Genomic DNA, 15986 nt, shown 5'->3' with positions numbered 1-15986 from the left:
CTCATTTACATAGTTGTTATACATGACACAGTGCGTAATCGGTTCGACGGGGATACCGATCAGTGAGCAGGGTGCAAAGGCAGCAATCTGAGAGAGGATGTCGGCCATCGTGTTTTTTGTGCCACCATGCGAAAACTGTTGATAGCGTAGGCTAATGAGATACTAGAAACAGGTGGTTTTTCTGGACTGTATCAACCAGTCTTGAAAACCCTATGGCGGCCATTCGTGTATATGTTATGTTATTAGATGCGATATTGACGTTTCGTCAAAACCTGTTTTTACCCGCACTCCTTACGATACGATATTTGATACTATCCGTGAACCAGATCAATCCTCTCAATTTCAACCAAGGCAGTCGATCGCAATCTTCAATGTCGATCATTCTCAAACCTCCCAATATCTTAAAAGATCTTTCAAGGGGAATGTAAGGTCTATCGTGGAGTTTTGGTCGATTTCATAGCGTGCACGATCACGCAACGAACCAGCTTCTTGTGAATTGATCAAAAGTAGAAACCGATACTCCAATTATAGCTTCAGTTCTATTAACCTTCGTCTCCAATCTTCTAGTTGAGTGAACATTCTCATACACTGATTTTCATATCTGTCACACTGTAATGCATAATCTATGATATTAATGTAATAACCATCATCCCGTCACCTTTCTTTGGCTTCTGGCTCGATGAAGTCTCGTGACAAGGTGGAGTTCTTTCAGGGAGGCGCTGAGATCACGGCATACTGCGTCGTGATGTCTTGAGGTCCAGTATAGTCAGACTAGTTACTAGTATCTTCAGGCATCAACATTGTCAGTATATTTTTTGTTGAATGCCAAGAGCACTCGTAAAAAATTAAGACAAAAATTAAAAACCGTAGCTTTTCACTTCTGAATAATATAGAAATAGCTTTGGTGTGTTTGTAATGTAATCGAATTGCACTTAACTGATACGTGATAAGTGAATCGATTATTGCACATTGATGTCGTACTAATTTTTTTTAAACTTCGAGCATCCTTCTGATTGATATATTGGGTTTCCCGATCTGTCTATTTGGTAATCAATAACCCAATAAATGGTTACCTGAACACTGAATATCAGGAACCATCTGATCGAAATTTTCATCCCGCGTCATCCCGAGAATACAACGCGACATGCAAAAATCCAAATTCCCTCTTAGCCGCGTCATCGCATTTCGAACACGAAACAATCCGATGAAATGATTGACTGTTATTGAATGTATCAATCAATTCCGATCGGTTTACCTCTCTACCGCGGTCAAATCGGGAAATGGTACTATTTCTCGAATAACCGTTACATTTACCATATTAGGCTGCTCATTCTTCCACTGATTCTCTGCTTGAGGTAGTCTTGTTAAGTCAATATTGCGGAGTCGTAATTAAACAAAATATTTTTTGTTTGTTTGAGCATCAAACGTAAATTTTCTTGATTAGTTAATTGCAGCATGCTCAGCCAGTATCTTTTTTGCTGTGTTTAGCTTGTGGGCAAATTCGCACCCATCAGATTTCACGAATTGTCACCTGAAAGAGTTAAGCCGTTCGTCGAAAATCGAAATCGAATTTTAGAGCTTCCGAATTTGAAAATGCGTGATGAAAATTGAGTTGTTTAGGCATGCGTACAAATACTATGCGTATTAAGTTTCATTGCATCTCCGTTGATTATAACTACACAACGACCATGCTATGATATAAATTACCTGAGGGAAACATTTAAGCAGAATGTGCGAGTGAACCATGCTTTTAGTACATTAACCTGAAGACAGCTGCAACACGCCATTAGTAGACGCCGACGGAAATACGGTCACTAGCTAATGGGCTCCGCTGATTGTCCTGGTAACCTTTACTGCTCTCAAAATGACTTCAAACAGTCTCTAAAGCACTTCTTCTACTTACAAGTTTAATGTTTCCGCAGGCACGCTTGCCTATTAACCTTTCAGGAGCACGGTTTGCGTCTAGTTTGTGTCTATAATGATGGCAACGTAAGACAGAGTTAGAGACCAGGTTCCTTGAGGCAAAATCGTCTATTCGATGAAGGATTCCGGCCTTTTCGTATACTGCCTACCAAAGTCAAGAAGAAACCCGAACCCATAACACTCTTCGTGGCCCTTGAAGTATATTTACACCAATATTTATTATCTGGGTCTAAAACTGAAGTGTTAAATTGGTTTAGGATGAGCCTTCGGAGAGTAGAACAGAGAGGCAATGCATCATATCTAGCTCAGATATGGTGTCGATGACATTAAGGTTGGCGACAGACTAAAAGCTCTGACCTCCCAACGGACAAGTGTGTCTTTCATGTATAGGAAAGTATCTCTCTCACATTTGCAAGTTCCTACTAGATCAAAGTTACCACGACAATCCATTTATCCTACTTATCCTCTTATTCCCTGATGCCCATGACCTTTAGTCTGCCGGCCAATATATGATTTAGGCCATGAAAAGGCTCCTGGAGGTTATGTTGATATACCAGGTAACCGTTTGTCAAAACGAACGTTGATGTCAAGAATCGAGCTAATATCAAGAATAGCCTTTATCATTCAGAGAGTCAAGGTCAAAACTATTGCTGTGTCAAATATCAGTAGAGGTTTGATCGAGGATACGTGATACTTTCAGTTTATTTGATAGTTATCATAAAATTTAAACTTCGAATAACCAGCTTCAGGGTTGTAACTCTAAGATAAACGTTTTGGCAACTTGTCTTTGCACAACGGCATGTTCTGGCTCATAATTACATGTTAGCACTCTCCCTGATAAAAATCAACGTCAAGGACTTTCTTTGCTCTCGGACCGTTGACCAATTCAGCGACCTTAGAAATTTCTCGAACATGTCCACGAGTAAACTGTTCTGACTGACAAGCACTCTTTCTAAATGACAAGCTACGCAGGGACGACAAGTAGTGTCCTTGTGGGATTTATCTCCACAACTCAAGCACATTACCAATATCCACGCTGATGTAGTAAATGACGACCTACGCTCTGAGACCGCTCGCACCAGCGCAGAAAGTAGTAGTCGTCATGAGATTTCTCTTCGGAGTCAAGTGAATTATCCCCGATGCTACTGACTTAGTTAGTACCGTGGGCATTAAGTAGCCAGGCAGCGTTTTCCTTGAGTGGCAGCGAGAGGTATTGATCCTGCTGAAGAGACTGTAAAGACATCACGAATCGCTTGGTTTTGCTAAGATGATATCATAGAATGACTCTCACCCTCAGTGAGGTAAAAATTGCTCCATTGCTCCACCATAGAAAACAATGAGGCTCGAAGATGTGGAATATTGGTATACTACTTATTAGACGTAGATGTAAACGATTTGTTCCAATTCACCTTTATTGATTTAGCGCAATAACGATGACTGCACTACCTTTCCACGTATTTACAATATGTATTAAGAGAATCAAACAGAGCATGCACATATTGTTACATCGGGAAATTAATCAGATTTTCCGTATAAGATAATCAAATTATCACGTAGTGTGTGTGTGTTAAATGGTTGAACGCAGCGTGCGCAGAAATGGCTTAGGGTTGCGGAGGGATAGACTACAAGCCTAATTCTCTAATGGTCTACACTAAAGTATATCATGGATCATTTCACGTTCTCTTTGCCCCTAACGTGCTAATTCCACGGATGAGTGAAAAGTTGTTGATTCGCATGGTAAGAACAATGTGTTAGCCACTGGTGACGTTCTTGATATTGAACCTGTTGGTCTATGTGTATGCGACGCAGGTGATTCTCAACCGGGAGACTATAGGAAATCGACCAGGCACACGATATATGAGTACGGGAATCAAATAGGCGTCTCTGAGTGATTGTGATAATCTTATCCCGGAGGAGGACCCTCCGAGACCATAGTAAACACGACAAGTATGCCAATTCGCATTCTGCAGGGTTGGGTGTTTGGTTAAGGTGTACAGATCAGATCTACTTCGTCTAGGCAAAAGGGTAAGGAGTTCGAGACTATCGTGCTGCCACTTCGGATTCTGCAGGGCTGGGTGCTTGGCCAGAAAAGATAAGACCATATTTGCGAACAGGAATCAAATAGATCGGAGCCTCTGCACACCAATGAGTGTTAGCCTACTGTGATTATCCTATCCCCAAGGGACCCTTTCCGACTCAATCAACGTCAAAAGTATTGCAATCGATGGTCTAGGTGTCAGTGACCAGGTGATGCTTTACCGGACGAATATCGGTAATCGACTCCCCACGATACTTGAGCAGGAGAATCGAACACGAACTTCTGGGCACGAGAGAGTATTACTTAATTGTCATCGTATCCCGTGAGAACCCTAAATCAACTTTACAAATATGCTACCGGAACGCAGACAGGTATATGAGTTGGCCGAGGCGATACAAATAAGCTCATTGACGCCTGTGTCAGTGGTTTCATTGCACTATGACACCCGAACTTCAAAGTTACCACGCCTTCCTCCAGTTGCATTCAGTCAATCGAAAGAACTGTTACTTCGTAACAACGATCATTGCTAGGTTTAAAACAAATCACCGTGCTCCCAAATGAGCCGTTATGCGATATTGCTTCTAATAAATGATGCAATAAAGCCAAACAGTGACAGCGAATTGCGATAGCTCCGGTGACAAATTACACAGGGGAAAAATATGTGTCGTGTTGCGGTCGCATTTATCAGAATTACCGATAAATCGCAAAGAAATAGGTGCAAAGTGGGAAACTTCATAACAATGGACAGTTTAGAGCTCGTTTTTCACCAATGAATTCAACAGAGACTCCGCCGATATGAAGTAGAAAAACTATTCATTCGGAGGCATGATATGCCACTCACTCGTCATGCACCTCAGGTGATCGAAAACCGGCAACGCGTACTGCTGTCCTCAGTATTGAATCTTTTTTCTGTAAAAGCTTCGTACAAATCTTTAATTTTAAAAATGATCAACCTACCTGTAAAAACTGCGGCCTAGCCAAGGTAGCCATGAAATCCCATAAAATGACCACTTTAATTCGAATTCATAATCCACCTAACGTTAATCACAGCAAATTCGAAGCAATATTTCCTGCAAATATAAGAAGTTAAATGTCGATTTGAAAAATTGTGAACGTTGATTTTTTGGCGCAATGTACTCGGCAATGCTCACTACCACATAATGGTTAGAGGTGCCGGCCTGTCGGCCTGACGCCCCTAAGTAAACATGGTCCGATTCAATTGTGTCTAGTGGCGAGACGTGAATCTGTAGACCACAGGTTCAAATGCACTTCATCATCAATGAATTCGTATCGCTAGATGTCTCAGATTCATTCCAACTGCAGACTACACTGAGATGATTCAACAGGGTTCAGGCTGGATGGCGGCGAAGAGGCAAATGCGCCTCGTAGCGGTTTATTTGATCTTATATAAAATATTACCTTCAATGTACTTTGAGCAAAAAATTATCTCTGCAATATCGTTATTGGGTCCTCGGTAGTTTGATCAGCATTTGTGAAGATGTGGGTTGGTGATGATAGACACTTAGAAACACTGCAGCGGACCTAAGTCGAAACTAAGTACACGACCATTGGGTTGAGTCATTCTGAACAGTAAGCCACATCGTTCTGGATAAACAGCAATAAAAACATCGGATATACGATAATGTACTGGTAAACCACTGCAACCGCCGCCCTTTTAATGATTATCTTGATGGATCTAAAACCATGAGACAGGAAGTCACCTCGCGTCCCCCTCAAGGCAAATATGGTTTGATTGCAAAAACATCGTTAAAATCCCCGGGGAAATCATTGTTGGCAGGTTGGAAGCAATAGCGATGGGAGCTAATACCGCGTACTGAATAGAAGCGAGTTTGGTCACCCTATCTCTCTGCGTTTCTCTCTTTATCATGCCTCTTAGCCTTTGAAGAAAGGTTCATGAAAAAACCGTCTGTAAATCTAGATTTCAACTTTCGCGCTATGAAGTAGTCTCTACAACAAAACCGTATGCGCTGATACCCGCGCAGATACAACTGTAAACAGCTTAATTTAAGAGACTTTTTGTGATCCGCGAAAATTTCTTAAAAAAAGATTATTACAAGAATTAACCTTTGGAAAAGATTTAGTGATTTCATATTGAATTGAAAAATGAAACCTACAACTCCTTCTGAAGCAATAACTCCACCAAGGATTATGTGTGTGACGACAGCTTTGACGCCATTCCACCATGCGCACCATCAGAACTAATCATTGTCATCTAAAGCTTCTTATGTTGGCGCTAAGTTGTCAATACCTCATGGAACCAAGGCCGTGTGTGTTCCAGCTTCTTGGCGATAGCTCGTATGTTCATTATGCTCTTAGTCATAGCTGAGAGTCATAGATATGTTGTCGATTTATTGCCCTGTCAGATACGTCTTCTAAAATATCATCATAGGTGCGTTCATGGCCAGGCCATGGTCTTATCCGTTCGAGGTTCACAGCCTACGCTGATGACGTTCATGTCTGGAAACCAGTTTCTGAGCTGTGTTCAGATACCAGAACCTTATTAATACCTCCCTTCCAACTTCATATCTAATTGTACTTTATAGATAGATTGTTCAATCAGCAAAGTTTGATAGATTACTGTCAGTGCCTGTCTTAAGAGCTGTCAATGTTTCTCATGAGTATGACAAGAGCCTCGACAGCGGCTTCAACAAGTGTGGTTCTCTTGACATTTCTGACGTTTCAATCGATTTATGTAAAGAAGTCCTCTATCGTCATTTGCAGTGCTCCGTTTTTTTGCGTTGCAATAGATTTCTGCCGAGATAGAAAAAAGTTCTAGACATTGTTATCAGTTTCAAGCCTCCTGTTTCTCCTGTGTATTAGGAAAACCAATAAATGGCTGCATCTAATGAATAACTTGAAAAAGCATTCCAAGAAATCGACTCTCAGTAAACTCGTAATCGTTTCATTTCCCGCCTTATTTATCTGATCGATTACCATGGTAACAGAACCATTTCCACTTACCCTCTGGTCTTACGTTCAAATCTAGGGATTTTTGCAAGAGGAAGAGCATTCTATTTCAATTATTCAAATCCTGTTACTTGAAGCATCTCATTTATTTAAGTGGTAGGAAGATTGTCCGTCTCATTCTGAAAAATTCGAATTGACTTGTCAAAAACGTGAGGGAAACAGACTTATGTTGCGATTTATTGAATTGGTAGCGATCTGGAGGTATTGATTGTCTCGCCAAATATCTTAAGAGTGGATCTAAAATGTACGCCAAGACAGGTTTTCGCCAAACGCTTGAGCTTCTAAAACCCTTGGCTGCTTTAGGGTTAAGTCTTTTGTTAACTGAGTTCACGACCAAAACGTTCCTGAATCCCACCCCATCGTTGATGATGGATGTCTTGGGAGGACATTAGGAAGGATTCGCTCAATGAGTTTGATCGTGACACGAATAGCTAGAATCAGAATGGGGGCACATGTTGTTTCTAAACTACTGGTAAAACAGGTTATCTGCTACAACATGGTATAATTCGCCCATGAATATCGCATGTAATGTTTTCCTATTTGGAATTGGAGGCTACATTATACATGTTATACGATGATAAATTGCCTGAAGTAACACATTGGGCGCAACACTCGCTTGATTTATCTCAGCCGTGAAATAGCTTTTCTTTTCTGTGCAATCACCGTTATCATGATAAACGACTTGGACTTGTTCTGTTAGGGATATTAGCATTGCTTGAATCTTCGTATACCTAATATGCGCATCAGTTATCCGTAACCGCAAATGCCCCCCAAGCCTCTGCCCTGCCTGCATGTTGTCCCTCTTAAAGGAACATGATAACACAAATTGATAGTTCTTTATCCACTTTCCAAACGTAGCTAAGGGAACAATATAAACAAACAAATGCTAAAACACGATTTAGGCAACGCAATCACTAAGGGTTAACGTGCGCTGATCCAATATTTTTAAATGTAGCTTCCGTCATTTTGAATTCGCCATGTGATCTCAAAAGAACATTTAGTCTATTATTTCCTGCCATCCTTCGCAAAAAGGATTGCAGCTTTCAAATCATTATCAGCTTGTCAGCTACAATCAGTGGATCTTTTAGAAGCAAATCCTCAAATTGCTTTGAGTGCTTGAGCGAAGAAGACGCATGGCAGGCGATTGTTAGTAGGACTTGGAGGTGATGCGTCTGGGTTTATGAGCGGACGTTTACAGTAATCAGTTTATGCAACTCTTACGAATGACATAGGCTAGTGTATACAACGTAAAACGCCTGGGGTGTCATTGGTACCCCGTTAGCCACACTGATGCTTAGTAGTAAGGCGAGAAATAAGGGAACGCGTCGCCGATATAATACATTTACATAATGGATTATACTTCATCGTTAATGACCAGAAAACGGAAAGATTGATGTGTACTCGGTCTAGACTATTTAACAGTTACACATATTATTGCCAATGGTGATTGTGGGGAAAACAAGAACGAAAAAAACAATTCACAGAGATTTTCGATCGATGAATCAAGGGAATTCAACACTGTGCCATATCAAATCGACCACCGAAAACGATGTTTTGTAAAAGAGATAAAAATCTATAGAATATGTGGCATAAACATAACAATGATTGCGATCAATAAGCATAAAACGTTCATATATGATTCAGTAATGTCTCTGATGTTGGCTGCTTACAAGTTCCAAGGAGATGAAGATTTGCAACTGTGGTATACTGAATGAGACATGTAGTACGCTAACGGCACGAGCTTGCAGAACGCAACCTTCTTTGGAAAGCGTAACCTTCTGACGATAGGAAGATTGATGGGAAAAATTCGTTGCTAGAAGTTTAAATACCGTCAGCACCTCTTAGCCGTAAAGTGAGTGATCCAACAATCGAAACGAGAAGGCTCCATCTCCAGGGGAGTTGAGCCTGATAAAGATTAAGAGTAGCCCACTTCGATCCCTAATCCGGACGTCATTCTTACATGTACCCAGTAAAACGATACACCTAATGTTACAATCCTTTCAACAAAAAAACACACCATCCGACGAGTGACCTCAACGCGGTCCATCATAACAAATAAGATAATCGAATGAATCTGGTACATCGATATGTTCAGATTGGTGGTTCTCGCGAGACTCCTGGAAACGATAAGCACTTACTCGAGAAATAAACCTTCAACAGGTAAGCTCTGCACAACATTTTAAGGACAAGGCCCTGAAACGATGACCCTGGGGCTGAGGATGGTCTTTGACGTATTTCGGGCCTTTGGCGTATTTCGAAGACTCCTCAGTCGCAGCCTCTGGTGTGAGAAACGAGACGAGACGAGTCTGTAGTATGCATTTCATGAATGTAGGGCCGACCAAATGAGATTATTTCGAAGGCTTAATGGTGAACAAGCTGATGTCCACCGCCGAGGAGAAGAAGACATTCGACCTTGGGTCATGTTACCAAAGAATAAGGAGCTGCACTGTTTCGTCGTACAATTTCAGTTGAACACCGATTCATTTTACAGCAACTACGAACGCCATGTTAAACAAGACTGAGGAGAAAATCTGGTACAATTTTATCAACCCTACTTTCCCAGTTTTACAAAATTGAACCATTAAATAGTGTGTACCCTGTATTGCTGAGGAGTAAGACAGGGTGATGACTAAGATTAGACTGCAGAAAATGGCTCTTAAAGGCCATATATCAAGGTTTGAAAACATGCTTGATACTCATGAAATATGTTGAGGGTTAAAAAAACAAGATCCCAGACATTAAAAAAATTCTAATAATAAAGTCATTATTTAGTTATTTCAATTTTCAATTTTAAACTATTTGAATTTCCCACCACACACAACTTTAGATTAGTTCCACATGTGGCCGCTAGGGATTTTTTGATGACGTAGATCAGGTCGGTCAGAACAAAGCAAGATGGCTTCCGCATACAGTTCAGAGAGTGAGAGCAGTGAATTTGAGGATGTTTTGGTCGATACAGAAGGATATTTAAACGTTGAGCCGTACATGTTCGAGCCATTAATATCACTAGATCATAATGAGAGTGATCATTCGGACGAAAGTGATTAGAATTTGTGGTTAATCAATTTGCATGGCAGACCTGCCGATATAGCAAAGAAGACATTGATAGACGGTTGCAGATGCATAACATGTATGATTTTTGAACAGACTAATGTTGCACAATATTGTTTCGCCTCGTCAGTGTTGTATCGCCAGTTATGTCATGACGCTGAACTACTATTGAAAAGTGACGGTATTATGCACAATCATCTTGACGTGACGATCAACGTTAGATAGGCCTAGATGTCAGATGACAATAATCTGTCATTGACAGTGGCTGTCACTGACACTGACCTGTGTCGCTGTCACCTTGCTATGGCTGGAACACAAGAAGACACTATGCGGTATCACAGGCCCCAATAGGGCCTACACGTTATGTATAACAACCGTTCTCAGCAGCCTCGGGCATTAAATGCAATTGACATGGTTGGAACAGCTGTTTTTAACAAGTGGCATTTAATATTCGGTTGGATGCAGATATCCGGCTTCATGTGATAATCCGTATCGATAAAGTGATCACTGCAAAGTTTGGCCGAAGGCCCAGGCTTCCAACACTCCAAACGTTTGCACTTCCGAGTTTCCTCCTCTCTTGTTCAACTGACTTTGGAAATTCATGAAAATGGGTCCCATCCGTCAAGGAGGATACCGCGGTGACGTCACGGCTTTTCCAAGATGGCGCTGCATATTGTAAACAAACTCGATCCACGGCCAAGGGAAAATCAAGTCATCAAAAAAGTTAGATTTTTCGCATCAAATCAGAGTTATTAGTACTTTTCTGCTATGAAATAAGTCTTCAGACAATAAGCTATCATTTGAATAATGAAAAGTGCTGTTTTGATGGGGAAAAATAGGGTTTTTTAAACCAAATAGCCGGCACCGATCTTCCAAAATTAGCGATGGTTTCAAAACAGTCTCCCAGATATGGGGCAATCTCTTCATTATCATAATGGGATTTGGAGGCATGTTTACAGATTTTACAAGTTCGAGACCTGTAATACCTAAAACTCGCATAGATCCCCTCTATTTGTCGAGTTAGCGCCCCTGTAAGATCATGCATTTTCGGACACTAGAACGAAATCTTCCTGCGGATATCGCGGTTTCGGTGATGATTTAAGGAGAAATAGACTGTTCTTAGAGTTGTATGGGACAGAAATGAGTTCATACTTCATGAATACATGAATATACTATGATATGGGCGGGCTTCTAAGTCAAAACAATAACAAACTCAACTGCATCTCTACCGTGTATCGCGTAGTGCATTGCCTAGTGTATTTCGTAGTGTATTTTAGCGGAGACATTATTTCCCATTATTTCCGCACTTTGGCCACGCCAAACGTCTTTTTTATTCGTGGAAGTTAATCTGCTCTGTAAATTTTATTCTACACAGGAAGAATCCATACTAGGTATTGCAATATTTCATGTCTATTGGTGTTTTTGTGTACAGGAGCGCACCAGACAGTGAGACGTGGAGATGTGTTCAGTGCTGGTGCTGTCAGTAGACTGAATCTGATTGGCCATAGCGATCACTAATATGGGTCGGGATCACGTGATGTGACGTCACCGCGGTATCCTCCTTGCCCATCCGTTATTCGATTGTTCTTTGTGCTATCCTTGACACAATTCGGAGCCACACAATACACCATAGTGAATGAAACACAATACTTCCAGGTGTGCATAATTAATTAAGGCCCTCCTGCTTTTATGATTGCATGACATGTACAGATAACCTGATCTACATCACAACTTTTGCTGAACCCGCCGCCTGGCTCTAACAAGCCAGTTGCTAGTCTGATTAGGTAATCAAGTTGTCAAACACATAATTGGCTATATCTTCAAAATGGATGGAGCTAATTGCATTTGGTTTTCTGTATTGTATAAAGTGTTAGGTACACTTTTGAAATCGTCTTACAGCAGAAAATGGCAAAAAACCTTGATATATGGCCTTTAAAATTATGATGCAGCTGTTATTTTTCGGGTTAAAGGTGCCATTTTCTACAGTATTAGGAACAGACCCCTCCGAGTGTCAACACCGAGCAACTGGCGTTTGTTCAGAAACAGCCTTTGTCAAAAGAGCTGTGAGAAGAACAACTGTTTTTCAATTGTCTCCTTCAGCAGTGGACTCTTGGTAGGGAAAGCAAATGCATTCACGTCTTCCTAAGCCACAATCCACTGGCCGTCTCCCAAAAAGTAGCTGCGGGGTCAGTAATACACGGGCTGCATATCACAATATTTCTGATTAGACAGCACGAACGGATACCGCATCTAATATGCTATCAAAAACTCCTTAATGGAGAGCACCGGTAGTTCATGCAAAAGGATGAACTTATATCCTTTACATTTTCGCGAGTTTTCTAACGCGCCATTTCACCTAGGTTTTCATACGAATCGGAGGTGCACTATGTTCAATCAGCGGCGTTTGGTGATGTATTGTCATTTTCATGGCAGACAGCCCAGTTAAGAAACCTCGACTTTCATCAAGAATTCACTGTATCCTTTTATGCGAGAATGCGGTGTCAGAAGCAAGCGTTTCTCTTTGCGACGCAACAGAAGTCATTTCGAATTACTCTAGCAATTTTGCATGGTCGGTTAGTAATAACTTATAACGTTGGGCTGGTCACCAACAGGAACGACTTGAAGAAAATACTTATTGCTATCATCAAAGCTACGTATAAGATTCCAACGAACGTATGGCACTTTTTTTCGGTAATTTTGTTTGTGCGTCGTCAGTTGAATATCGTTGTACTTTTAGTAAACGGTTTACTGAAAAAGACACACAAGCTTTTTAACCACTGGGACAGACCAAGGCCGATGGAAAAGAATACAATGCGTATAGGGTGTAATTATAAAGGAGAGAAACGTTTTCTAGGGGAGTTTTCCACCTTTCGATTCTTTCAACACACGCTTACCACAGAACAAGTTAGATTTTTGTACAAAATTGGTAGGTTTTTTCTTTGATTAATTATCATGTTTAACACAATGTTTTGGCACGATATAAAGAATAAGTGGCCACAGTGGCGTGTGGTAAAAACAAATATCACTCCCATAGTGGCCGCCATGTTTTTCTTATTGTCACCACTAGAAGAGTCTGCATATTAGTTTTGAATAATCATAATGTACATGTATTGTTCTCCGGCTACGGGAATTAATGAATCCGTATGCCTATAGCATCTTTCTGGATTATTCCTGTACAAAATTTTCAGAAGTTTTACCAGATTCTTCTTTGATTAGGGCCCAATTTATACGGAAACAACAATGCCACCATCAAACAACTGATGTTTTATCAGTTGAAATACAGTTTTGACATGATAAATAAGGAAGACTACAGCATCGGAGGAGTAAAGTCAAAAATCGAATGTGCAACCCATAGTTTCGTCAGTAAAGAAGAAACTGGGACCCAATCATTCATCCTCAACATTTTCTCGATGTCATGCCATTTGGTGCCGAATGATCACTGTGCTCGCTATGGACCAGGGCTCCCATGGGGCACTCAGTACAGACTAGTTCCATAGCTGAACAGTGATGTACAGCAGTGGGTAAATCTTAAGAAACTGATGTTCTATTTGGTCCCAGAGCCTTGATTTTACTTTTCTGTCATTGCAAAAGGTAAATGCAAAGATGCTGAGATCTAAGGATTTATCTGTCCAGTCATTTTTTTACATTTTACTCTGATATTTAGTATGGCCTTCCTTGGCAGCGATCAATGCAGTGCATCTTTCTGACATTGTGTCTATGTACATGCCTTATTTTATTGGTACTCCTAACAAAGTACTGCATATTTCTGTTGGAGGTTTCCTGGATACGATGACTTGCCTTCCAATACCAGTTAAATGTAAACAAATAGCTACTAAACAGCTTAAGTCAGCTAGACAGATTATGAGTTCAATCCAAACCCAGCTTGCAACTCACGTTGTGATGATTCCTCCTCCAGAGGCGTTGGCGAGCATTGCGTAGAATCAGAATGGAGGGCACATGTTGTTTCTAAACTCTTGATAAAAAGAGATTTTCGATCGATGAATCATGGGAATTCAACACTGTGCTATATCAAATCGACCACCGAAAACGATGTTTGTAAAAGAGATAAAAAACTATAGAATATGTGGCATAAACATAACAATGATTGCGATTAATAAGCATAAAACGTTCATATATGATTCAGTAATGTCTCTGATGTTGGCTGCTTACAAGTTCCAAGGAGATGAAGATTTGCAACTGTGGTATACCGAATGAGACATGTAGTACGCTAACAGCACGAGCTTGTAGAACGCAACCTTCTTTGGAAAGCGTAACCTTCTGACGATAGGAAGATTGATGGGAAAAATTCGTTGCTGGAAGTTTCAATACCGTCAGCACCTCTTAGCCGTAAAGTGAGTGATCCAACAATCGAAACGAGAAGGCTCCATCTCCAGGGGAGTTGATCCTGATAAAGATTAAGAGTAGCTTCCTCCGATCCCTAATCTGGACGTCATTCTTACATGTACTCAGTCAAACGATATACCTAATGTTACAATCCTTTCAACAACAAAACACACCGTCCGACGAGCGACCTCAACGCGGTCCATCATAACAAATAAGATAATCGAATGAATCTGGTGCATCGATATGTTTAGATTGGTGGTTCTCGCGATACTCGTGGAAACGATGTGCACTTACTCAAGAAATGAATCTTCAACAGGTACAACATTTCATTGACAAGGCCCTGAAACGATGACCCTAGGGCTCGGGATGGTCTTTTGTCGTATTTCGGGCATATTTCGAAGACTCCTCAGTCGCAGCCTCTAGTGTGAGAAACGAGACGAGACGAGTTTGTAGTATGCATTTCGAATGTAGGTAAAAAAGGTACTGGTAAAAAAGGTACAGTTAAAAAAGGTACGGTAAAAAAGGTACAGGAAAAAAGGTACAAGTAAAAAAGGTATCGGTAAAAAAGGTACAAGTAAAAAAGGTATCAGTAAAAAAGGTACAGGAAAAAAAGGTACAGGTAAAAAAGGTACAAGAAAAATGGGGACTAGGTAAAAAAGGTACAGGTATGGTGTCTTTGCTGTCAAATGTTATAAATTGCACGTCTTGTTTATTGTATATGAAGTCAAATTTTGGGGTTATTATGATTATTATGTAGATGTTGTGTGGTGGAGGTAACTTATACTGAGATAGGCAAAGTTTAGATATGTTTTCAATCAGTCAGTCAAATGGAAACCATGTTATGTGTTGGTTATTTGTTTTTTGTGTATCCAAACTAATTACTTCCTTGCTAGAGTAAAGTTGATTAACTTCTAATTGCCAAAGCATAATTATGACTACTGTAATTAATCCAATTAACAATCAATCAGAAAATCCCTTGAAATGAACATCTTTAGAGAAATAACTAGAATGTGAGAATCAACGAATTTCATACAATAACTTTTTAAAAAGTGTCTGTACCTTTTTTACCTAGTCCCCATTTTTCTTGTACCTTTTTTACCTGTACCTTTTTTCCTGTACCTTTTTTACCGATACCTTTTTTTCCTGTACCTTTTTTACCGATACCTTTTTTACTTGTACCTTTTTTTCCTGTACCTTTTTTACCGTACCTTTTTTACCTGTACCTTTTTTACCTGTACCTTTTTTACTGGATACCATGCATTTCATGAATGTAGGGCCGACCAAATGAGATTATTTCGAAGGCTTAATGGTGAACCAGCTGTTGGCCATGCTACAAAAGGATAACGAGCTGCACTGTTCTTCGTACAATTTCAGTTGAACACCGATTCATTTTACAGCAACTACGAACGCCATGTTAAACAAGACTGAGGAGAAAATCTGGTATAATTTCATCAACCCTACTTTCCCAGTTTTACAAAATTGAAACATTCAAAATAGTGTGTACCCTGCATTGCTGAGGAGTAAGGCAGGGTGATGACTAAGATCAGACTGCGGAAAATGGCTCTTAAAATTATGATGCAGCAGTTTTTTTTCGGGTTAAAGGTGCCATTTTCTACAGTATTAGGAACAGACCCCTCCGAGT

General features: G+C 40.4%; 1 protein-coding gene across 2 annotated transcripts in view; it reads right to left on the bottom strand.

Moving 5' to 3' along the window:
* Positions 1 to 15986, bottom strand: part of LOC135498123 (E3 ubiquitin-protein ligase TRIM71-like) — a 57283-nt gene that overhangs the window by 19161 nt on the left and 22136 nt on the right. Inside the window, exon 2 of one of the 2 annotated variants that reach the window (XM_064788295.1) lies at positions 4919 to 5031. The exons of the other annotated variant lie outside the window; for it this stretch is intronic. The gene's annotated coding sequence lies outside the window, so the exon portion shown is untranslated. The remainder of the gene's footprint in view (positions 1 to 4918; positions 5032 to 15986) is intronic. 2 annotated transcript variants of the gene reach the window in all.

This window comes from Lineus longissimus, chromosome 13 (assembly GCF_910592395.1).
Source record: "Lineus longissimus chromosome 13, tnLinLong1.2, whole genome shotgun sequence".
Classification (NCBI taxonomy): domain Eukaryota; kingdom Metazoa; phylum Nemertea; class Pilidiophora; order Heteronemertea; family Lineidae; genus Lineus; species Lineus longissimus.
This window is presented reverse-complemented; position numbering and strand designations above follow the sequence as displayed.